This window comes from Scardinius erythrophthalmus, assembly GCF_964197995.2.
Source record: "Scardinius erythrophthalmus genome assembly, chromosome: 5".
Classification (NCBI taxonomy): Eukaryota; Metazoa; Chordata; class Actinopteri; order Cypriniformes; family Leuciscidae; genus Scardinius; species Scardinius erythrophthalmus.
In genome coordinates, this window is record NC_138225.1 from 27,981,553 (window position 1) to 28,008,599 (window position 27,047).

Here is a 27,047-nt window from a genome sequence, read left to right on the forward strand (position 1 = left end):
TCCCTACCAAAATGCTGCTATTGCTACCCCTTCCAGCGCCCAACATAAGCCGCCTAATCCCCCCGCACCTGCTGGGATGGAGAAAGAACAGGGCTTTATCACAGAGTGTCGATCACTGCTGTTCCTGAAGGCCCTGAAGCTCTGCGTGCGGTCCACGTACAAGCGCAAAGTGCGAACAGGACAGAGCAGAGCGAGGGCTGGGTCTACCTCCTCCGGGGCCAGCTCTTGCAGGTTCACCACCTGATCCCCGAAGGAGGTGGTAGAAACCTTGGGCACATATCCAGGCTGGGATCTCAGGATAATGTGAGAGTTGTCAGCCTTGTTCATTCACACTTGCACTTACATTAGTAAACATGTTATTTTTACATGAACACATCTATTAGTTTAGCTTTTACCAAACTATATTGCTATACTGAGATGAGTAAAAATCGACTGAAATATGTTGAAATAAAATGTCTTTGTATAAGCAAAGTATTAAACTGCAAATTAACATTTATATGCTAATATATCATAAAAACGATATGTTACAGACGAAATATGAATGTTTAGACAAGATTTCGTTGATTAGGTTTAGATAGATTACAAAGTTTTTACTGATAAAAGACTACTGTCACATTAAATAATCCTTTATTCGCCAATTTCTGCTCATATGTTAAATATGGGATGTTTTGTTAGAATAAAGTAGGTATATTGAATTATCAACTAAGATGTTATTATTGTGTTTGTTCCAATATTCAAACTAATGAATCCTTAACTTTGAAATACGTATGATTAAATGTATATTTTTTACAAAGAAAGATTACATTTGAAATATTGTTAAAATTGTAATTGTTGTTGATTTACATGTGAAAACGTTTTAATAAAATAGCAAAAAATACGTTTACAAGGCAACATCTTAATAGGTCATTATAAACTTTCTCATAAAATGTATTATTATTGTTTTTTATTAGTGACACATTTGGGGAGAGGATATATTCCAAAACTTTCTGAAAATACAGTATGAGAATTAACTGCTTAGTTACTAGAAATGTTTACCTTGGATATTATACAATTTGCATGCATACAAAATAAGTCCTCACATTCTTTCTTGAGGTATACCTTCTTATTGACACACCTGAATGAAAGGCTCTTTATGCAGGTCATTGTCTTCTCAGGTGTGAATCAGAGCATTATTCATGATCATTCACGCTCCCCTCGCATATTGCCTTTCCAAACAAAACGTGTCTTACAAAATTTAAATCAATGTATTGTTTTATGTGAATGATTAGGCAGGATGATTTTCAGATCATTTTGAAGCAAAAACTCTAGGTGACAACATCCAATAGTCAAAAGTCTTGTGGACACATATTTAGTATGTGTTTAGTGGCCTTATTTCAGAAACTTTCATTTTTAGTTTTTTCAATAACCATGCATAAACATTATTCTCTCAAAAATACAAACATGTACATACATGTTGCTCACATATTATGGTAGCCCTGTTTGTGCTAAATAGAGTGTAATTACACTTTTCCATTAATATGTTTATAAGCAACTGAAAAAAGCACAAATGTCAGGGCATGTCAAAACATCTTATGTCTAAAAACACCTTAGACCCCAGAGGGTTAAATCGCCTAGTCATAAGCTTGTTCAAAAATGGTGATGATTAAAAAATAATGTCTTTCTCATTAAAGTTCATTTAAATAAATGATTAATCGTTTCTATGAGCCCAAATATTTGAATATTTATGAGCCCAAATATGTCCATCCCTACTTTAAATCTCACGAACTGCAACTTCGTGTCTCAGTTGCAATGTTTACAGTTATCTTGCAATTGCAATCTTACAGTTTGGTTAAAACATTTCGGTAACACTTTACAAAAATGTCTCATTTGTTTACATTAGTTAATTACTAATTAGTTATATTAACTAACCTGAACTAACCATAAGTAATTCATTTACTACTATATTTGTTAATCTTTGTTAACATTATTTAATAAAAATACAGACATTGTTTGTTCATGTTAGTTCACAGTGCATTAACTAATGTTAACTAATGAAACCTTATTGTTACCAACATTTCTAAATGCATTCGCTTTTTTTGTAAATGATTCATCCATGCATGTTTTATTTTTTTTTTATTTTTTTTTTTATTATGAGCTTGTTATTTTTGATCAAAATGTCAACTCGATCTTCCAGTGAAACGACACTCTTTGGTGACACATGCCTGAGTTTTCCAATCATTCATTCCTCTTTAAAAAGTAATTTTCCCGTCCCTTTCTTACAATCGACTTCAAGCTCACATTAAGATCTGCTTCCAGCCAATCAACAACCAATGGATAGACCAAAGTCCCTACATGTTGCTTCTCCTTTGGCTGCACTGTGTCCAAAATTTTGTAAATAATTAAGAGGATAGTTCACCCAAAAATTCATGTTTCAAACCTGTATGACTTTCTTTTGTTGAAAAAAAGAACATTTTGGTTTTGTCCACAAAATAGAAGTCAGTGGTGTCCAGGGTTGTTTTTGAGACAAAAACAATTAAAGAATTATTCAAAATATATTATTTTGTTTTTCACTGAAAAAAAAAAAGAAAGAAAGTCATACAGGTTTGGAACAACATGAGGTTGAGTAAATAATGACAGAATTTTCATTTAAGGGTGAACAATCCCTTTACAGTTGTTATAATACATGCTTGGTAAAATATGTCATGTTAATAATTTCACAGAATGTAAAACCTTTACAGTTTGTACATTTTGTTTACTTTCATCAGTTTTCTTGGATCCTGTACCCAGTTTATTAGATATATTTATGAGTATATTGAGAACATTCACATACACATACAAGAGCAAATTTCCTGTTTTAGCCACTTCAGATGTGTGTATGTTTTAATAAGGTGTTAGACTCTTAAATGGGTAAGGTCTATTACCAACATGACTGCATGCAGTTTAAGCTACCGCAGAACTGTTTGATGTTTTTTTATAGGAACCTTTGTGGCAGTTCAACATGACATTCATTTTGCCATACTCACTCAGCAGTTCTATGCATGAATTTGAGAGTTTTTCCATTTAATTCCATTTTGTGTTTGACTCAACAAAGGTGCTGCTCGTCACTCAAAGATCAGATGAGAGTGATCAGATGAGCCTATTTCACCACATTTTTGGCAGAAGTGATGTGATTAAAGAGGCATATGGGTTAAAAGTGCTATTAAGACTATGTCTAAGTCCCAGCTGGTTGTTCATTAAATGTGACGTTCATATGTGTTTGCTTGCATCTAAAAAATTACTTGTTTGAGGGGAAGTAGTGGTTTTAAGAGGTGTCTTAACACATTAATTTAAAGGTACTGAACATAAATGTTGCGCCCATAAGAACAAAGGGTATCAACAGGCAGGTTCTGGCAAGTGTGAATAGTGTCCTAGTCTTACACGTAGCAGATACTTCCTCTAAATACAGGATATCAGCTCTACTGTAGATACAAATATAGTGTGTGATGACATACACATAATATGGTCACGCACACCCTCAATTCATGCTCAGAGTCAAGTGCCTATTAAACACCATTTGCTTCCCCAGAATACAATAGCATCTTAAAGGAGACATATCATGCTTTTAAATTGTTCCTTTTTACATATAAATCATACATTTGTGGTCTATATAAAACGGAACTGCAATGCTTGGGTCTGAATTCCTCATTATTATAGCTCCACGGGCCCCTTTTTTACCCCTTTTCTGAGGTGCTTCTGAGATCAACTCGTTTTGGTGCGGTCTCTTTAAATAAAATTGAGACACTTCATACCCCGCCCCCTCTCCAGGATGCAGAGGTTCAACTCCACCCCGTTCGGCCATTTTTGTAGTCTGATAGCAGAGATGGGATTATCTTGCGGCACAGAAACTTTTTATTCACACGTTATTAACAAAATGTCAACAACGGAAGACTTGTCCATCCAGCCTTACATGTTCGAGCCAGAGTTGGAGCCGGAGCGAAATGAAAATGAAGACGACGAACCTGCAGAACAACATCTTCATATGGATGTATCGCAATGGTGTGTTACTGTATTTATACATGAAACTTTGGTCTTCCGACCTTTTACCACCGTGTCGATTTATTTTGATTAATATGTGCGAGGGAGAGAGAGCAAGACAGCGTCTTGTTTACACTTTCGCCGGGCTCCGAGAGAGAGTGCGAGCGCGCGCGAGACCGGGTCTCTCTCTCTCTCTCTCTGCTCGTTCTTTCAGTTAAACATGCGCCACAAGCGCGGCAGTTCATCTACATTAGACGGTGTAATGAAGCGTGTGGGTTACTACATCCAACAACCGATCATTTTAACTTACCCTCTCGTAACTTCTGCATCCTTTAGCTTGGACTACAAAATTGCAGCGAGAAATAATAATGGCGGATCGCTCGAAGTGTTGGGCTGGAAGTCAATGTCCTTATTTGGCAGTTCCGCTGCAAATACTGTGACGTGATAGTTCACGAAACGTCATAGATAACAGAAAAATCGGAACAGGTTGAAAAATAAGGCCAAAACAGAATATAAAGATATCAACGTAGCACCTGAAGAGAATAATTTCATCTTTTCTGTACTTCTAAACACTCCAAATATACAACAAATTGCATTTAAGGGCTAAAAAAGTGCATTTAGCATGATATGTCCCCTTTAAGAAAGAACCACAACAGCCCCTGTTGGGTGAGAGAACAGGCATTTTGCGTGTAGACTGATGGGTCTGTACTTCCTTTTTGAAAGTGGGACATCCAGAAATCCACCGTCTCATGTGTTTCTCAGTCAACACAAGAGGAGACACTAATGCAAGCTTTTGGGGTTGGGCCCAAGCGGCAACATTCTAATCTGAAAAATGAAGCCTACCCGGAAGTGCGAAAAACTGCAATACATAGAAAATCCGCTAGATGGAGGTCCCAAAAGGGAGCAAATGTCCATAGACCCCATGTTAAAATGTCTGTTTTCACAGCATAAATTCATGTTTTTACAGGTTGGTCCCATGGACTTTTATTGTATTTTTCGATTGGTTCCAAGTGCCTGACAACTGTGAGGGGGGTGAATTTTTTTCTTACTCATTAGTTTAGATCGTATTTAGATATAAAATGTATGACAAATAAGGGCGTGGTTAACTTTGATTGACAGCTTGATTGACAGCTGATAACGAGCATAGGCTGCGCCAAGGAGAATGTGGTTAAATATGGTTAAATATGAGATATAATTCGTCTTGTGTATATCTAACGGGTGATTTTTGGTCTCGTGAATCTATAATTTGTTCCCTGGCCAATCGTTTTGGCTGAGGGAAAGTTTCATAACTTTATAAGCTATTTAACTTTACCGTTGTATGGTTAGACTAGAGCGCTGACTTTGTATGTTGGACTGAATTGTTTGCTTTATTTGTATAGCTTCTTGTACCTTTTACTTATACTTTTATAATAGCTAATATTGATAAAACTGAAATTTAACAAAAAGAGACTGGGTTGAGTTTTGTCATTTTAAATTTTAATACAACGAAGATGATCTGTAATGTTGTTTACTGCAACATCTGTTGTTTAGTACAAATGCACATATTGCCTGGACCATATTAAAATGTTTACAAGGGATACCGGTGAGAAGGGAGTTGCAATAATCCAGACGTGACGTGACAAGGGCATGAATTAGGGTTTCAGTGCTGGATTGTGACAACGAGGGTCTAAGCCTGGAGATATTGCGGAGGTGAAAGAATGAGGTAATTGCTTTAATCTGTGATTCAAATGAAAGGGAACTGTCCAGAATGACACCAAGGCTTTTGACTTGAGTTGACAGAGGGACAGAGATTTCATCTATGATAATATTGAAGTTTTGCTGTTTTGAAAGAGAGGATTTGGAGCTGATGAGCAGGGCTTCTGTCTTATTGCCATTAAGTTTCAGAAAGTTTGTGTTCATCCAGTTTTGAATGTCTTGAAGACAGTTGGTGAGTGAAGTAGGAAGAAGGGGAGATGAAGGTTTAGTTGAGATAGGCTATAAAGCTGGGTGTCGTCAGCAGGTATGCTACAAACCAGCTTTAAATTTCAGCAATTTTTTTAAATTTTTTGCCTTCTCTAGCCAAATACGACACCTCTCCTGACTTATTGCATATCCTGCACAAGATGAGCGTTATTTTAGAGCGCATCACCTTAAATGCCGTGACGCGAAACCCATCGTGGAAGAACGCTGTCATTTACTACTGTGACAATGAGCGCTCATCAGGATCAACTGAATGACCTCAGATGCTTCTGACTCCATAGAAGGAGGTGGCGGGCAAGTTGCGACATGCTACGGGAGCGTAGACCACCTTGATGGTTGATGTACGCAACGGTCATAGTGTTGTCCATATGGATCAGTACATGCTTGCCGAGCAGCGGTGTTTTGAGGCGTCTCAAAGCAAGGTGTACTGCAAACAACTCGAGGCAATTGATGTGCCAATGCAGTTGGGGGCCAATGCAGATCCCCGCTACTGCATGCCCGTTGTATGTGGCCCCCCAGCCAGTGTTGGAGGCATCTGTGGAGACAACAGCATGCTTGGACACATGTTCTAGGGGCACTCAGACCCGGAGAAACAAAGGGTCTGACCACAGGCTGAGGGTTTGGCGGCAGGCCGGGGTGATTGTCACACGGAGCGTGCCGCTCTGCCACTCCCACCTCGGGACTCGGCCGTGAAGCCAGTGCTGAAGTGGTCTCAAATGGAGCAAGCCGGGCGGTGTTACTGCGGCTGCAGCTGCCATATGCCCCAGGAGCCTCTGAAAAAGTTTCAGTGGGACCACTGTTCTGCTCTTGACAGTATTCAGGCAGTTCAGCACCGACTGGACACGTTCCTCTGTGAGGCGTGCCGTCTGTTGGACCGAGTCCAGCTTCATACCGAGAAAAGAGATCCTCTGCACAGGGGCGAGTTTGCTCTTCTTCCAGTTGACCCGAAGACCCAACTGGCTGATATGTTGGAGCAACAAGTCCCTTTGTTCGCACAACTGTTCCCAAGACTGAGCTAGTATCAGCCAGTCGTCGAGATAGTAAGCGGAAGCGGCGCCAGGGGGAATCCCTCGGCAACGAGCAGGCAGTTGAACTGCCATCGGCGGCGAGGTGGTGGCAGCAGTGGGCCGCCAAGGCAGGATATGCCTCCGTCTGCGGTTGGGTTAGGCACAGGTCTCCACCACGTCGCCGAACAGCCCAACCTGGGAAATTGGGGAGTCCAGGAACCGAACCTTGTCCGCATCCACCATATCAACCAGGCTGAGCCAACGACAGTGCTCCTGGACCACCAGGGTGGACATCGCTTGACCAATCGCGCAAGCCGCAATGCTCGTAAACTCTGCCCTTAAGACCGGATGAGAACTCAGAGGCCTGAGAGGGGAACTGAGGATCCCTCGTCCAAGAGGCAGCGGCCGCCGGACACAGGTGTGCCGCGACAGACCGCTCCACTGGAGGGATAGCCTCGTAACCCTTCAACGCTCCTCCGTCGAGGGTAGTGAGGGGGGAGGAGCTACCCAGGCAGTTTCTGGCAGTAAAAGGTGCCATCCACGACCTAGTAGGCTCTCCATGCACTTCAGGAAAGAAAGGCACTGGCGCGGCAGGCTGAGAACCAGCGTGGCCCACCCCAAGAAACCAATCATCCAACTGAGACTGAGCGGGACACGGTGAAGGATTCCACTCGAGCCGACAGCCTCGGCGGCCTGTTTCAGCATAGCTGACAGTCTGTACAAGTGAAGCACTCACCTTCTTTGCCCTCAAACGACTGTCAGACAAACAAACACAAACACAGAAATGTGATGCTGTTAAAACAGCAGTTGAGAGCTCAGAAGGCTCGCGACCACCACTGCACTCGCACTGTAGAACCACCAGTACCGGGAGAGACTTGAGACGGTGAAGAAGCACCGACACACTCGCTCGTTGTAATATAACAACACTCTTCAGAGACATCGTCATGAAGACCGATCGGCTCCGAAGCGAAAGACAACTGATGCGTGCATCCACTTCCGTATTTATACCCGTGCTGCGGGGCGGAGTGTGAGATGCAAATCTCGCACGCCAATGTGCATTGGTTCGTTTTAACAGTACTCGAAGATGACAGGCTCCCTAAGCCTGATCCCATTCAATCGACGTCGACTACGTCGAACATGAACGACTGAAGGGGAACTCATGATACAATACTATTATACAATTATTATAAGACATATGTTATAAAGTTAACAAAATGTACTTTAACATAATGGGTCAGATGCTTTCTTAACTTCTGTTTTCTCACTGCTGTCATTTTTGTTGTGTGTTTATTTTGTGACAGAGGAAAGTGCGCAGCACATTCACATATTGATCTAAATGCCACTCTCAGCAGTGTGGATAGCATCAGGGTGTTCGCTATATCGCTGCAAAGGTATTTCAACTTCTTTTTACCGCTAAGCAAAGAGCGAAAAAGAACTTCACTGGGAGTATTCCGGGGCATTTAAACCTGTATAGGAAGGTGTCCTTCATAATCTATAGCGTTGCTTTCTACATTTGAAGACCTGGGGGCGTATTACAGAAACTTTCTATCTTAAGTCTTAAGTTAAGATCTGACAAGTTAATTTAGGATTTTTCACAAATTTGTATTACAGAAGCAAATTTAGGATTCTTATCCTATCTTACAAAATCTCATCTGTAGTTAGGAAATCTTAAACCCCTCCAGTAATCAACTCTCAGGTCTGTTACCAAGCAACCTACGATGTGCAAAGAGCTGCTGTGAAGTAAAACGGAAAAACTCTAGAGATTAAAAAGGTATGTTGTTGTGGGAAGAAGGAAGCGGGAACCGGCGAACATTTAACAACTTAAATAATCATAAAATAAATAAACACAAAACGAAAGTAAAGGCGGCAGCCCCTCACAGCCGACTGCCGCCACATATAAGCAAAACATAACATAACATAACATAACAACATAACATAACATAAATAGTCCAGGCCTGGTCTTCTCTCGTCACTCCTCCTTTTCTGCTTCTGCATTCTCCATGAGAGATACGAGACCAGTGCATGGCAGGTGGCGCTCATCATCAATCATGCCACCGGCCTCGCCCTGCTTGCCACAGTGATGCTTTTCATTAAATTAAGTTTTGATAAGCTTGGTAGAAAAGGCAAAGTCTAATCCTTTTATTTCGTAGAAGTAATTATTTGTCAGAGTTTTGTCGTTAAAGTGCAGCACATCATTTTGGTGTTCACAAAGTCTTTCCACCATCAAACATTGCTGTTTTTCATCTTGTATCATTTATAAATGTGACAGGGCTATTATTATGTGATTTTTACAATTTGCTTTCAAATTATTTTGAAGTTAGGACACCATTGGGGTTGTCCTAAAGTTAAGACAGTTTTTAGGATTTTTTGTGGAGTTACGATGCTTCTATAATACCCTTTTCTTATCCGTAGTTAGAAATGACACTTAAGAAATGTCATTTTGTAATAGCTTTTGTCCTAAATGAGGTCCTAACTGAAATTGCCATGGTTACCAAACAGATAAGATAGAATTCTAGAGTTAGGATCTTTCTGTAATGCGCCTCCTGATGTGTAAATTTACTCTTAAGTCTAGGCTATATTTTTGCAGGTATTTAGTTGCTTGTCAGTACACCTCTGGGTTAGGTCTTAATGTGGAGGGTACCGGGCAATCTGTGTGGGCATCTTGCTTTGCTGTTCCCACACGTCTCTGCCGGACACGGATGAACCTTGACCCCTCGAGGTCCTCACCATGGCGGGAAGAAACTCCATTCAGTCAACAATTTCTATTCAGTGTCGCGCCTGTATTTAAAAGCCCGACTCACACTGTGGTCAACGCCTCTCCATTGTCTAGCCAGCAGGCGAGGTCAGAAGACTGGCTGCTACAGGCTAGAGCAAGACTTCCGAAAGCCCATTCACATCTGACCTGACCCTCTATTCAGTGCTGAGTCATAGGGATAAAACGCTGGGAATCTGGCTTCTCTATCCCAGATCTTTTTTTCTATTGGTGTTTTTCTGTTTGAAGAGCAACCAAAGTGACAAATTATATTCTTAAGAGAAGCATTTGTTTCTGCTCGGGCATGGGGATGTTTAAGATGCAAATGCTTCTTTTTTTTTTTTTTTGAGATGGAGAGAGAGAGAGAGTGTGAATGGTTTACCGTTTCAAAAGGCATCACCATGGCTGTTTTGTGTAATGCTAAATGGTTGGATAAGACTGATTAAGACTAAAGAGGATGTTAGTGATACATTTAATGAATTAAATCAACTCTTAACTCTTTACACTACACTACACAATGTACACTATGTAACTGTTTTTTTGTTGTTGTTTTTTTGTTCAAAATTAACTAAATTTAAATACATCAATACATCATCAGTCCTCTTTCCAAAACATGTTTTGTTTTACCCTGATTAACTATGGTAAGCCTATTATAAGTGTTTATATTTTAGACCTGACAGAATGGTTTTCTCAGGAAATTGCATACATATACATGTCCATAAATAGAGAAAAGATACTCTGGCTACTTTGATGCATGTATTGTGTGGGAGTGGCTTAGGTTAGTTGTCACAACGAGCGAGAAAGGTTGACAAGGAGCACGATAAATCTCCAACCTCTGGGGGGTCACCCATTTAAAAAAAAAAAAACGCAGAACAGTGGGGAGTCTGCAGGCAAATTTTTTTAGTTCATGTTAGTTAATACATTAACTAATGTTAACAAATGAGACCTTATTATAAAGTGTTACCCAATGTCCTTCTGCAAAATGCATGCAGTTTTTGTTTTTTAACTGCTACAGGGCCAAAGGTTAGGCTAGGCTACCTTTAAGTTTACTCTTATGACTTGAGGGCAAACCTAACCCTGGTAGTAGCATGTTTGAACTTAAATCAGGAATTACAGGGACACACAGTCTGCTGCTGTGTTTTTATTTGTCCATTTGGATTATGTAATATCTTGGTCTGTCTATCTATTGGAACTGCGTACCTTCTAGTGAATCCACCAGTCTCAATAGATTGGTATATGCTGACACTGTGTTTTTGACTGGTGCACAGACATAACAATTGAAAGAAATTATGTACACTCTGTTTACGAAATCTGTGCAGATGCAAGGTTAAATGTATACATTTGGTTTAGGGATATAGAGTAGACTAATACTGTATATTCTGGAAAACAATATGTACAGGTTGTGATACTTCTGTACTATGTGGTAATATCTGTCCTACATGATAAAATATGAACCCCATCAGATATGATTTGAGCCACTGAGAACAAGAACAATTCTTCATTACATTCGTTTGTTCTTGGACTCTTATTCCCTGCTCCATAAATAACCATGGGCTCACTCGCTATGTTTTCAATTTACTGAAAACAGTCACCCCATATCCCCCTCCCCACGTCCCAATTCTTGACTTTGTTATGCTTAAGCTGTTGACAAGACTACAGTGAGGTAAGGGCACAAAAAAATACAGAGAGAGAAAAAGACTGCATGCAAGCCCAGATTTCAGATTGAGGTCCTAAGACACTAGGTACAGGAAAGGGGTTGGGGCTTCACCTCAGAGTGTTTTAAATCATCTTGAGAGGATCTCTTTGATTCCCTACATGCTGTGCGTGTTGAGAGATGCTCTGTTGCGCTTCTCTCCTGTGGTTCACCTGTCAGTGCTGGGAAAGTAAAAAGTGGTGGGCCAGCGAAGGGAATAGGAGAGGGTGGTTGGTGTTTTATCTCCTTTCACAGGCCCCCTGAGCCCCATTGTGTGGTCTGCTGTGCCACCACCCAGACCTCCTCCAACCGCCAAGGTAGAGAGGGGCTGTTCGGGGATTGGCTGGTCTAGAGAGGGTGCACACAGATGGATTCTGGATGTGATGGCTTAAGGAGGCTGCCAGCTCTCCCATTTAAAACCGCTCAGCGCAGATGTTAGCTATTGGGGTGATTTTCCCAGCTTGTAATGAATGAGTCACTGTAAATCTGTACTAAGTCCAGACAAGCAGTGTCACAGCCTCTGCTTCCCCATAAATGGTACTGGGGTTGCCGTCAGCGCAGGGGTTGAGACCCAGTCATTGACCCTGCCAATTATTTACTAATCCAGGAAAAGAGGGTTTTCCACTATACACACAGAGCATGTTTGCACTGCCTTATTTCACTTTTATAACAGTTTAGCTGCAGTGACAACAGATCAGAGGCTGACGCTGGATGTGGATGTCCATCATTTAAAAAGTAATAAACTGCCCCTGCTAGTTGCACGGATGTAGTGGAAGTGGCATTTGCATGGGAATTCAAAGTGCCCTTCAGACTTTTGAGCAGATATTGAAGTTGGTATTTATGCTTGTGTGTGCGTGCGTGCGTGCGTGCGTGCGTGCGTGCGCGTGTGTGTGTGTGTATGTGTGTATACATGTAGGATAGTCTTTTATGTTTAAATGTATGTTTAAAAAATACATACATTACTGTCAAAAGTTTGGATCAGTAAGGTTGTTTAATGTTTTTGAAAGAAGTCTCTGAGAGAAGGCTGCATGTATATTGAAATGTAATTTATTCCTGTAATGGCAAAGCTGAAATTTCATAGCCATTACTCCAGTCTTTAGTGTCACATGATACTTCAGAAATCATTCTAATATGCTGATTTGCTGCTCAAGAAAGATTTCTTATTATCAGTGTTGCAAACAGTTGTGCTGCTAACTTTTGTGGAAACCGTGACGCATTTCAGGATTCAAGAACACCATTTATTGGAAATAGAACTGTCAATTTGAATCAATTTAATGCATCCTTGCTGAATAAATTTAATTAATTAAAATCTGATTAATTAGAATATACAGTATGTACAATATAAAAACCATTACGTCTATGTAATGTCCCCATTTAGATAGCTAGGTAAACATTGTTGCCTTTTATTGCCATCTGCAGTTTTAAATCCAAAATGTTGGTTAAATGATTAGTGCAGAACTGATGCAGGTGTTGTGAAAAATATTACAAAAGATTAATTTGTCAGCCATATATATATATGTATGTATATATATATATACTCAATATTTATTATTTAAATGTCAGCCTTATGTGAAAAAGCTTATTGCTAGACAATTTGTGTGAACAAGCACAGGAATCTGCATCCCATTGGCATCACACTTTTTTTCTGAATCACTACAGAGAACAGCCCCAGATTCACAAAACATGCTTCCAAACACTGAGATAAGGTGCAATTGTCCCCCAAAATATGTGACACTCAGAACCTGGAGTTTAAAATGTACATAAAAGGCATTATATATGATTTGGCAGTGTTTGGCAGAAGTGTCATTGGTGCTTCCTCAAAAACGTTGGGTGTATGACATTCCTCAATTGGAATTGTATTGTTTTATGGACAGTATGGCACTCATACGGTTTACCTACCACATCATGGTGGTCTCCCATATATTTTTGGAGCAAGTTAAATCTGGTAGTTCACTAAAACAACAGCCAGTTGCTTTGGTAATCATTCAATCCCAGTGAAAATAAAGGAAAAAAGCATAAATACAAACATTAGGGATTGTAAAAATAAATAAAGAAAGGTCAAGCTCTTCTCTGTCCAAATGGGAATATATCTGAGACATCTTTTATATGCATTTGTAGTCGCTGGTTATATGGAAAGTACATTATCACAGTCCCTGGGCCTTAAGTGCAATAGCATTGTTCTGAAGCCTTGGAATGGACCACGGTAAGTGTCCCTGTGCCGTCTGGATTTATGATCCTCTGGAGGACAGCTCTGATCTGGCACTGGTCACTTGGCTTTTAGAAGAGTGAAGAGAGAATCGGTCTGCTTTGAACTTTCACAAGGCTGCGTTTTTTGGGGAGCTGCTCTCCCATATGAGCGGCACAAGACAGTAAATCTCTAGCCTGTGCGGCACAGCACTGCTTAAAGTCTTCATTTGTTGCCCCGCAAGACCTTGGCGGTGTTCCAGTGAAGCATTGGGCTTATTGATCTTGGCTAGGGCAGCTCACTCTCCTCACTGGGATTTTGGGACCTACCTTAGCATCCATGCAAATTTATAGGGACTCTCACTTCACCGCTCACGGCCAACCTCTTGGCCATTTCACCAAACAGTTGCACACACCGTATATTTTACTGTGCAAGCCCATTTTTTTACTAACCTCCCAGAAACAATTAATTCCCCTTGTCTGAAAATGCCTTATTTCCTCAAATAGAATGTCAAATGAGTAGTGTACCTAAATATGCAGTATTAATGAAAGAGTTTTAAAGAGCAAAAAATACCCAGATGACCTTCTCCATTCTCCAGGATTCTAAAGTGTACATTTGAAAGACACTTTACCCACAAGGCCACAGGAGAGGAATCGTGATATACGAGAGTCACTGGTCACATGACATTGTCCAGATGTACTATGTACAAATTCTATTCAGACTACTCAAATCCACACTTTATAGAAAATACATTTTAAGCTTTTTTATCATATTTATTTTGATCTTTCTATTTATCAGAGAATCCTGGAAAAACGTCTTGGTTACAACTGTAACCTCTGTTCCCTGAGAACAGGGAACGAGACACTGCGTTGATTGACACTTTGGGGAACGCCTCAGGTGTGGCAGCTGTCTGAAATCACTATCAAATCACGGCAATCATATTGACTGGCGACAGCCCATGACATCATCACTGTGCGACCCAGACCAAGGCCGTAACCAGGGTTTGAAAATTAGTGAGGTCCGAGGTGAGGTGCAGGGCCGGATTAAGAATTCAGAGGCCCCTGGGCACAATCAATGTCTTGTAGGCCCCCCCTTAGGCAGGCCTAATGTATAGTTTGTCCAAGGACATTTTAATTTTGCATTAAGAGTTTTAGTTTACTGACTTAAAAGGAACTTTGTTGTACTATGCTGGAGTAAAGTTCATAAATGATAGATCTTTCCCATATAGGATTTTGTAAAACTATGTTGGGTAAACCTCTGTCCCTCTAGGGGGGTTCGGGGGCATGCTCCCCCGCAAGAAAATTTTGTACATTTTAAGGTTAAATGCATCAATCTGGTGCTCTTTGAGAGCTCAAAATTAAGAGCTTCAACGGGCTTCAACCCATGAACTGTGCACAAATAAAAAAAATTGACTTGTACCTGGACATTAAAGGGGGCTCAAACATATTTTTTAGTTATGATATGGAGTTTCAGTCTACATTACATTATAACTGGTGTTTTAGTATGCCAAACAATTAGTATAATAATATAATAATGATTTCTATAATTATTCCTATGACATAAAATCCATATAGCCTAATAAATGAAAATGAATATTTCAAAAGTATATTTTACATTACACTATAGGAAAATTACAATACTTTTGTCCTAATGTCTTCACTTGCAAGAAATAAACCCTTTGATCGCGTGAGCAAAGTGCGCACTTTTCTTTAAATCACGCAGCACAAACATAATGCCTATATAGGATACTTAAAGTCTTGTGCTGTTTTATAAAGCACAAAACCATATCACGGTTTCGATATTAGTTCGTTGGCAAAATATAACGCTAGAGACCTTTATGTTAGGCTATACATTTTACATCTCATGTGTATTGGGAAAAGGGAGAAGAGGGAGAAGAGCGAGTTCGGCAAAAGGCGGATTCGAACTCGAGTCGAACGCGTCAAAAGCTACTTAGTTTCAAGCACCTCACGCACGCCCAACGACCCGTGCAACTGTAGCTATTTAGTTGTGGGTGCCTTTTTTGCTAAAAAGACAGGCACTTAGTGCAAATTATACGCGCCATTATCGGAAATGTAAAAGAAAAAAAAGTTTATTGGCACTTTTTGGTCATGTCATGACTTTCAAATTGACATCAACTACGATGCTGTTGCATCATGCTTGTAGTTTCTTTTGCGCTTTATTTATAAATTATAATAAAGTGACATAAAGCGCTCTGCCGCATTTTTTACAGTCTATGCTCACAACACGCTCTCAAGCCCCGTTCACTGATCTACCTTCTCGCAGCGACATAAATTGCAAACACACATATGACGCGGTTTAAACGGCTAATTAATCATTCAGAGAGCTTGAAATTTTATTTTTGAATATAAAAAAATGACCGAGGTCCGGACCTCGGTGACCTCATAGCTGGCTACGGCCATGACCCAGACGTATAAAAGGGGCGCCTTGCTAACATGACATTCACCTTATCGTCTGAAGGGACTGTTTGGTAGGCAGGCATGGCAAAAAGACGCAGTGTCTCGTTCCCTGTTCTCAGGGAACATAGGTTACAGTCGTAACCTAGACGTTCCCTTTCAAAAGGGAACTTGCACTGTGTCGATTGACGCTTTCGGGAACAATATACCAACGCCACCATGCTAAGGGGGGAGTAACAACTATCAGAACCAGCTAAATTCAAATGGAATGCCAGAACCACTCACCCTCAGGTCACACTGGGCTGTCAGTGACAGCATTCCCTTCGGTCATAGCCCAAGCTAAAGGCTTCACAGGAAAACCTCCATAAACTCTGTTTAAGGCGAGACACTTTAGGTGAATAGGGTAACATTTTTAACTAGCAGATATCACCATGAAACTTTCCCAGTTGATTACATTAAGATGAGAAAAAAAATTATTACAGGTTTTCTGTAATTTAATGTTTAAATATGCAAATTAGGCACTATCTAATTAAATATGTGCTAATTTGCATATATAAAAAAAAACGAAATCTGAGTATTGGATGAAGCCAGGTTCAAAATTCTTTTTTCATTGTGTTCACATATTAGGGGATTTATGGGTTTCTACTTTTGTTATCCTGTAAATGTCACGGTTCGCAAGTTTGTCTGTTCATTCTGTTTGTACTGTTCTGGTCTGATTGTCTATCAGCGTCAGCTGTGCTGACGAGCAATCAGATCAGCAGCAGGTACGTCTCGTTTATGGATCATATATGTAGTCTTGTGTTTGTCATGTTCATTGTCAGATCGTTGTTACTGGTTCTCTGTGTCTCGTTCTGTGCAGTTTTTCATCCAGTTCCTGTTCTATTCGGACTATCCTGCCTTCAGTGCCAGAGCATTGGACTATTGCCCGAGTTTTGCTTCTCGCCATTGTTTCCTTTAGCGGTTCTTGTCTTCTAGGATATTATCAGCCCACTGCAGTCTCTGCGCTGCCAAGGACCTAACTGCCGACCAGAGACTACTCCAGCCAGCCTTGTCTTGTTCTCTTGTTGTTTCTAAATAAACCTTATTCTCATTCGCAATTGGATCCAGTGTCCTGACAGTAAATCAGAATATACTGTCAATAGCCTTAAAAAATAGATTTTCACCATGTTTTTTGGAATAAAATGTTATAATCAGGCTAGGAATAATATATTGACAAATCCCTCTGTAAATGTCTTCATAATATAACTAGGTACAAGACTGGAAAGTTTGGTGTATATAGGTGCTACTGAAGTGGAGATTTTGGACTTGGAGTATGAGAGAAAAGTCATTTTGAGAAATCGGGCTTTAAAGATTTATATCAGCCAATGAGATTGCGCATTTACAGTTAAATCCCCCTTTTACTTTCACGATTGGTTGCTGATAAAAAGGAAATTACCATATTTGGATCCGACAGCATTGTACAGGAGAGAGAAAGCATTCTAATGGTGTATGTGATGTTAGGGTGCAGGCAGCGATCGCGGAGCCGCGGGATTTAGAATGCCAACTTTTGTTGAATTTATTTGAAATCTACAGACGCAAACAGACAACGTGTAGTAAAATAAAGACCTAAATGTGTATTTCAGACTTTTTTTCATCACAAGTCTGAAAGAAGACATGTTATTGAAGTTCCCAAAATCTCAAAATTGACCAGTGAAAAAAAATTTATGTTTTTGTCTGCCGTGTCTCGCCTTAATGAAAGGCCTACCTGGGCCTGCTCAAGGGCCTAGGACCACAGGCCTATCTCAAATTAGAATGGTGTCCCTTCTAGGGAATGTGGCTAGGGAACCCAAAGGAGCCTCAGCCAATCACTATTCAGGGGAACATACTCACCCGAAATGCCACCAGGAAGGCCTGACCTGGCGTCACTTACATTGGACACTTCAGTCTGGCCAACTTCCTGTCTGTCCGAAGACAGAGCCTCTGGACACTTGCCGTTAGATAAGGCATCCAACTGAAGGACTGCGAAGCTGATAGTGAACCATTCGGCCCGGATCTCAGAGATGGGGTATCCAGGAAAGCATGACTCAGCATAGCGCTTACAACCCTTGCCAGCAAGGGGAGTTTCTCTGCTCGATCCACAGATCTACCCAGTGCTTGTGTTTCAAAGCACAGAGGAGGCCTGAAAAGGCCTAGGACTGATCTAACTGGGAGGCCTCACCAGAGGCCTACGACCGTCTGACCAGACTCAGGAGGCCGAGTATTCATAGTGACCCTCAGTGAGGGGAGCACATGGCCTGCCTTGTAGGCAAACCAGGCTGTAGGCTTAAAAAGAGATTCCGAGAGGGAACTAGTAGCAGAAAGTGAACACTTTAATCATGCTAGGGTGCAAGCTTGCCTTCAGAAGCTGCCTGCTAAGGCCATCGCAGGGAAACCACTTACAGGGAGGCCTACTACCTGATAACCAGTAGGCTGGCTACCTAGTGCCCATACTTGGGAACTTACCTTCAGGGAGGCCTGGTGAGGCCTACTACCTGATAGCCAGTCAGGCTAGCTGTCCAGTTGCCCATATGTGGGAATTCGCCTTCAGGGAGGCCTGGAGAGGCCTACTACCTGATAGCAAGCTAGAAAACTGGTTGCTATGAACCCCGATTCCGGGTTAGAGTCCCAGAGTGGCCTTCTAAGGCCAGCTGCCCAGTCCTGGGGCTCAGTCTCGGGGCAGTCTGTTAAGGCCGGCCGCCTTAAAGTTTTCTTTGGTAAGAAACTGACAGCCATGGACCAGTAAGGTTGGGGACTGCTTCATGATGGCCTGATAAGGCCAACCGCCTGACAGTGGTCTTACTAGCTGGCAAAAATTACCACGCTGGGGGTTTGCCTTCTGGGAGGCTTAAACTGCCAAACATACAGTGGCAAATAATTATTTGGCTGATCATGATTGGGGCTCGCCTCCAGAGAGGCCCACTGAAGCCAATTGTCTGATTGGCCAGTGAATTTAACAGCCAAGCACCCTATCTGCTGGCTGTGTACCCCATCACTCGAAAACTCATGAGATGCCTACTCGGCCTGAGGCACGCCAGTGCTGTCAGCCAACTACCCATACTGCTGGGGACTCGCATGGTATGGTCAACTAGCTGATAGCAAGTCTATTCTGCTACGAACACAACACCGTTGGGAACCATACTACACCAACTCAAATATTGGGGCCACCCACAGGAGGCCTCCTGAGGCTGGCTACCTGGTTCAGCTTTAATGTATGTCCCACAACGTTGGGACTCTCTTCCGAGGAGGCCTGTTAAGGCCTACTACCCATCAGTGAGTCTACTGCCCGAACTACTAAGGCCTACCACCTGAGGCAAGCTAGCCTGAAGAGCCCTTTTTGGGGCTGCCCGTCAAAGAGGAATACTGAGGTATACTACTTGACAGCGCAGCCTTCGTTGGCAGATAAGCTGTTTACACAGCGCCTACAGTATCCTGGCACCTAACCACATTGTCTCAGCACAAGCGTTACCCGAACCACGAGGTCCAGACGCTGAACCCTCTTCACTCGAGAAGAGGGCCAGACGAGAGCAGAGCGTTTTCACAGAAAAACGCTCACAATTTGCACAGACAGCTCCATCGTGAACTGCCTGTGCGTGCTTTTCCTTCCCAGACAGAAAACGCACAGTTCTTGTGTGTCACCCGGCATCAAATATCTTGAGCACAGGTCTGCACACTTCTGAAAGCACTCAGCCTTCTCAGTGCATTTCATAATTACCTGATTTTCAAGCGCTTACAGACAGAACAGTCCCTGAAGACGAAAAGATGAATGTCATGTTTGCAAGGCGCCCCTTTTATACTTTCGGGTCGCACCGGGTCGTGTTGATGTCATGGGCTGTTGCCGGTCAATAGGATTGCCGTGATTTGATAGTGATTTCAGACACCTGTCACGCCTGAGGCGTTCCCAAAAATCAGCATATTAGAATTTTTGAAGGATCACACATATGACTGTGTCTTGTGTTACCTTTCAGTTTAGTCTTGTTAATCCCCTAGTTAGTTTCTTTGTTTACTCATTAGTCACACCTTTGTCTTTTTTAGTTCCCTGTGTATATTTACTCCCTGTTTTATTCAGTTATTAGTTGGTTATCTTCTTTGATTGATGTGTGGTTTGATGTAGATATTTCTCCTACATGTTTTATTTGTTCATTTAAGATGGTTTAATGATATTGCTTTCTTTGTGTGTGTTGCTTACCACAACATGCTTGACAAAGTTATTTTTACATGTAATAATATTTAACAATATTATTGTTTTACTGTATTTTTGATCAAATAAATGCAGTCTTGGTGAGACTTCTTTCAAAACTTCTTTTGAACAGTACTGTACAGTATATATTCTCCACTGCAACAAAAATACATTTCATATTGAAGACACTGTTCATTTGGAGTATTTTAGAGCATGATGTTTGAATTGCTGCTCTCAATTTGACTCATTGTGAGCCCCAAAATCAACAGAGGAGCAGGATGATAAAAAGATGCCAAATTCTAACTGACTTCTGTTTTAGCATATAGCAACACTCCTGATCAAGCATGTACTGTATATGTAGAAGTAACTATTACAGGAAAGCAGGTTGTTATTGGAGAGTATATTACTTACATCCACAAACAATGAAGAGTGTAGAAAGGGGGGACTGTATACACTTCTTGCTTAAATTTTGTTTTTACATGTTCACCTCACCATGCTTCACATGCTGCTAGACTGAGGAAACTGAAGAAATGAAACTCTTTGAACCTGTACATTTTTATAATTCCATTGACCAAGTTGATCTCTGTTTCAAAATTGTTCTTACAAGATTGTACCTTCCCAGTCTGCGACCCACCTCCAAGTCGAGGTATTTGCTTCTTTTTAAATGTGTCCAAAGCATTAGATATTGTCTGTAAGTGATATTTTATGGGGCCTCTTTGAAAGCTGTGTGCCTTGCCAAGCACATAACTGCAGGCTCTTTAGACATTGAGAAAAAAAAAAAAAAGTGAGACCAGCTCAATTTCATGGTAAGTGCATCTGGCGATATCTAGACATTTCTTTCAAATGTGTTCTCCACAGCTGACTGATATCTTCAGGGAGAAACTTGTCACACAGAGTAATTGGCTTCCTGATATCTGAGAACACAATTATATGCCCAAGGTAAAGGCCTGAAGATGTTCTTTAGTTGTTGTTTTTTTTAGCTCATTTAAACACAAACTTAATGAATATTGCAATTGAACATAAGAATTCTGGTAAATTTTTTTTTTTTTTTTTTTTTTGAGTCGTACTCTGACATATTGATTATTCATTTTCCTTTTTCAAACGAATAAACCATGAGTTTAACAGATATTTATTTCCCTCTGGACGTTATGCAGCCCAGCCATATAATTCAGATCTACAGTACAATACACCACTATCCAAACACAGCTCAACATATGAACTCATTTATGTTCATTTAACTCTGACTGGTGCTATGAAATGGTCTAGTGGCTGTTTGCTTGGGCAAGTAACCAGAGAGTTTTGTGGTTTCCAAACCCACATGGAATTTATCCATGGCACCCAAGAGAATGACATGTAACCTGAATTGCCTTGGTAAAGCCCCAACCTCAAGAATGAAAATGAAAAGACATTCAAATCTGCAGCTGACTGTGAAAAACATAAATAATGGTGAGAACTCCAAGGAGGACTGAATCCATTGCAGCTCGCTTTGGCTAGAGAGCAACAAGAGGAATTACAGTTTGGCTTCTGGCCACTGGCCTATTTGTGCAGGCCAGACACCCCATTCAGCTCATGCCATGTCTGGCCCTCTTCAGACAACCCCTCACATGACCGCAGATTATGTCATCTCATCCTATAGACGGGTCAGAAAATTCTAGCTTGCATAAATGGTTGATGCAAAATATTTATGCCTTCTCGCACACACTGTATGAATGTGCATTTGCTCTTTTGTTTTGTCATTGTTTTTCTTTGAAAGAATGACAATTCCCTATGTCTGTTTCCTGAAGAAAAAGACGTGACACCTGTGAAGACACTGATTCTTGCTGCTCTTCTCTTAAAAAGCATCAAATGTAATAGTAATCTCTGCAGGCCAAAAAGCAGCAGGGTTCACTCAGCCCCCTATGCAGTTATCAGTCAAGTGTGGGCCAGTCTTAGTTATCAACCACCCTTGGACACATGACAAATTAGCATTTTGTTGTATCAGCTGGCTTTAAAACAATTTTTGTAATGATTGATTTTTCTTTCATATCATTCCCTCTCTGTCTCATTGTGATTGTGTGGTGCCTTTGTAACAGCGTTGAGTGTCATTAAAAATGTATTTGCTGAATTTGAATTGAGGGAGCATTTTTTTTTTTGTATATCAAAAGAACGGGTTGATCTTTGTTCTGTTTATCCATTTGCTACGCCTGAACCTAAAAATGCATTACATTTCCAGCTTTCAATATTACAGTAAATCAAAAAACAAATGAATGCAATGTACTATAGGCATGTGAGAATTTTCATGTTGCGATAATTGCTGAAGCTTTTATCACGGTATATGGTATTATCATGATATTAAAATAAGTTGCAAAAATAGTGTTGTCATAACAGGTTTAGTAACTTTTTTCCTATAACAAAAAGAACTGAACATTTAAATACAATAAAGCAATTTAAAAAAATGTTTAAAGTGAATAAATATTTTGAACAGGTTTAAGTGCAAAAAAATTATAAAGAACAAGTAACGCTTTACAATAAAGTCTCATTAGTTAACGTTAGTTAATGCATTAACTAACTTTAACAATGAGCAATAGCTACATTTGTTACAGAAGTTATTCTATACAGTTGTATAGACAGTTATTCTTCTTTTGACTCTGAAGAAGACGCATGGACGTCGAAACGTTAGTCGTTTTGCACCAAAAAAAATTATTTAAAACATTGTGTGCTCCGGTCTTGTTCCTTGGTCCTAGCTAGACCTTGGGTCTCCTCTTCAGAAGTTATTCTATGTTAATTTGTTAAACAAAATACAGCATGTTAGTTCATGTTATCTCAGGTCCATTAAATAATATAGTTACTTTGACTTTAATAATATGTTATTAAATGCTGCAATTAACTGAGATTAATACATGATTTAGAAGTATTTTTCATTGTCAGTTTATGTTAACTAATGGGAGAAAATTTAGTTTTTGTCAAAGACTACATCCAGATCGGATTCAGAACGGTGATCAAAACATAGATGGAGTAGATCGAGTGCATCAACACCCCCAAAGCTTCACAGTCCTGTACCTCGTCCTGGGTCGACACTTCTTTCAGTAACTTTAGGCAGTTTTGATTTATATACTGTTTAATGCGAAGGGGAAAAAAGTTCTCTAATTTTTGTCCACCGGCCCAATGCATTTTTCTCCGCTCTAACCCGATCAAAGGAAGCCCAAACCCAATCTGGCAACACTGTCACCTGTGTTTTGATCAAGAGAGTCAGTACTCTTTCAGAAGATGTGTAATAGCGCCCCATATTGACATATCCGGCAATGGTGGGAAAGCGTTTTCTCACAAATTACGTACATTTTCGTCAATGGTGGGGAAAGAGTTCAAATGCATTCTAAAAATCGAAGTAATTCTTAATAAATATTTACTCACGGTATTTTGAAGTACCCACGAAAACAAGTTTTTGCATGTTCAGTATTGTAATATATCGTATACCGTCCAATATACAGTTCCGCATCCTGTTTGGTGCAAAGGAAAATGTACAAATATAATCAACTGATATTCAATTCAAACAAACTTTGAATATTGGCTTGACAACTTGTTTGACAGTTTTGGGGAATTTTTTTTAAAAAATGGCTTTAAGATTTAACTTTTATAGTCCAGGCAGATAAAAACGGTTATCGGGATAGTACAATTACAATGTACAATGTTGTTTTCCTCTTGTTGTTCCTCCGCTCCGCCTATTGTGATTTTAAGTGAAATTTAATGGCAGTAGACAACTTTTCAAAGCTGTAAGCTGCTCTCTGCTCTCTCCTGGAGGCTTGACTCTATGACCCAGTGGTCATCCCAACAGCCATCTGCCACCATGGCGCGAGGCTTACCATGTCCACATTGTCACGCAACTTCAAACCAATGTGAGCTCAGCTAAAGGAAACTGTTCTATGTTCTGTCAAAGTTTACGCTTAGTATTATTTATTTATGAGAAAGAAAGACATCCTTGTGTGTTTGTTTCCTCCGTTTAAATGACCTGAGAGATCCAGTGCAAACCTTGTGTTCACCAGAAGGGGGCCTGCCATAGACAGACATGCAGTCGGACAGACGGACTGGTAAGCCAGCAGGCCCGGGGCAGCTCCTTTTACCAAGACGGATTTGTTAACACTGTTTGGGTCGGTCGAGCGCTGGGCTGAAGTGACCTAATCTGTCATTAAACTCCTGTTACACTATGAGCAAGGCACAGCTCAGTGCCCCTAAAGACTCTGCTGGAGGAAAGATGAGACACAATCTTCTGACTCACTGAAGTAGGCTGTCATGAAAACAGCAGACACTAATAAAACCCAACACAGTTAGATGCCTGCGTTGCATTGCAAAACCAAGTGCTACATTTGTGATTTTTTTCTAATAGAATTCAGTTACAGTGCTTTGGACAAAAGACTCATCACACTGAACAGTTTTGTTTGATTTTTCAGGTCTTTCTGTCTGTTATGAATAGATTAGCAGCGAGTGTCCGTCATGCGGATTGCGAAATGATAGACGTAGTTGCATCTGTTTGTTGTAGCAACTTATCCTCAGGTCTTACTTTATGTGCCCATTAACTGTATTTCCTTGTGCTTTTATCTGCCAAAACATTGCAGGTTATCTCATTTGGTTAGGGACATCTGATGCTGTATCTTTTTTGTGTTGAGGAAGGTAGATGGTTGATAACAGATTATGATCTCTGTGTATCTCAATGTCTATGGATATCATGGTTTCACCACGTGTCCTATATTGTTATCTCATATCAAATGTTCAATCAGAAAAAAAAATTAACTTAAATATACACTGCTATTCAGAAGTTTAGGGTCGGTGAGATTTTGTAAAATGTTTTTGAAAGTTACTTATGCTCACCAAGGTTTCATTTATTTATTTAAAACAGAAACATTGTGAAATATAATTACAATTTAAAATAACTGTTTCCTATTTTAACATTTTAAAATGTCATTTATGACAAAGCTGAATTTTCAGCATCATTACTCCAGTATTCAGTGTCTCATGATCATTCAGAAACCATTCTTATATGCTGATTTGCTGCTCAAGAAACATTTCTTATCATTATCAATGTTCAATACAGGTGTCCTGCTCAATATTGAAACTGTGATCTTTTTTCAGAATTTTTTGATGAATAGAAAGTAATAAAAGAACTGCAATCTTTTGTAACATTATAAATGTCTTTACTGTCACTTTTGATCTATTTAATACTTCTATGCTGATTTTTTTTAAAAAAGACCATAAACTTTGAACGGTAGGCTAGTTTTTTTTTTTTTTGTTTTTTTTTTGTACTGCTGTGTTAGTGAATTTTCTGTGGATACAGGATTGATAGTACAATCCAATGCAATGCAGTGCAATTTGGTTCATGTTTAAATGTATAGTTGTTCTTACAATACATATTGTTTCAAAGCAGCTTTACAGAAAACACATGTTTCAATGATACAATGATGTCACTGGATTCTAATGAACAGGGAATTTAGGATTAAATCAATGCCCTAGTGAGCAGCCAGCCACAGTTAAATGTTCAGAAAAAAAATCCCAGTAGTTGTGATCATCTGTAGCAACAAAATAATGTCATCTAAAAATAAAATGTACAGGCCTGCAAATCTGTATGCATTTTGCGTAGCAGGTTGCCTTTTGACCTCCAAGTACACAGGTACGATTTGTCACTGTTCAATTTGCATTATCAGAAAGGCTGGTCCAGAGTTTTGGAGGCAAATGCAAAAAAGCTGTACACCCTTTGGTGGACTTTGATATCCTACCTAGGCACTATCAATAGTCCAGACTTTTGTGGCCGTAAATAGCCTGATAGATTTTGTGTTAAATAAATGGACATCAAAGGTTTTTCTACATTAAATGTGATTTTTATTATCACAAATGATTCCTGCAAAACTGAAAATGTCCTTGCTATGACTTACAGAGTTAGTCTTGTTGTGACATTTGAGCAGAAGTATGATATTCCTTGACTTGATCAAATTTAACAGATGGTTCTGATCTGCTAGCTATAATGAAGTGCTGACATAAAAGTATAATCAAGAAAGCTTTGACAGAGCACAAAGATTTGACATATGGTCCTTTTAATCAGCTGTTACTATCAGTTTTGTATATACCAAGTACATATTAACCAAATCTGCATAGTTTCCCTGCTGCACATGAACCTCACATTACACTTCCTGGACATGAACACATTTCGGCTGTTCTGTGAGGAATGTTTTGACCTAATAAGTAGATACCAAGCTTTTTACCTTTTTACCTTTAACTATTTAGAGATTATTAGAGGGTTTGTTTCGAGAAAAGAAGTCTTATTGTTATAGTAAACTATCCCTTATATTATGTTTTAGGGTCTCAGAAACAAGGCCATTTTAATAGCTTGAATATCTCGACTTGACAACACACTTCAAAGATCCTCCATGAAGGATTTGACTACATCCTGTATGTTTGGGGTCTCGTGACTTCTGATGTAAAACATGATTAAATGCAATGCATTTTCACATTATAATTATTCTGTAAAGTGTTTTTTGCTAGGGTTAAATTAACCCCAAAAAGAAATAACATCATAAGAATGGATACTGATCACCTGCAAGACAAGTGCATGCATACTTTAAGATACAACAGAGATACTGTGTAATAATAATATAGCCTTAATGGTATCTGCTTCCTGGGTTCTAATTAGGTGAGAGGATTCATTTGTATCCCAAACATAAGAACAGTCAAATAAATCTCCTTTCAATTTTCAGTTATTTTTTATACAGCATTTCAGTTTGAATTTGAGTTATTGCCTGCTGGATTCTCACCAAATCTACACAATCATTTTAGGTATTTTTGGGAAGACAAGCCAAAATTCTCTTGGTGCTATTTTTAGAGAGC

General features: G+C 40.0%; 1 protein-coding gene across 1 annotated transcript in view; it reads left to right on the plus strand.

Moving 5' to 3' along the window:
• Window positions 1-27,047, plus strand: part of arl15a (ADP-ribosylation factor-like 15a) — a 169,440-nt gene that overhangs the window by 141,801 nt on the left and 592 nt on the right. The window lies entirely within an intron of this gene.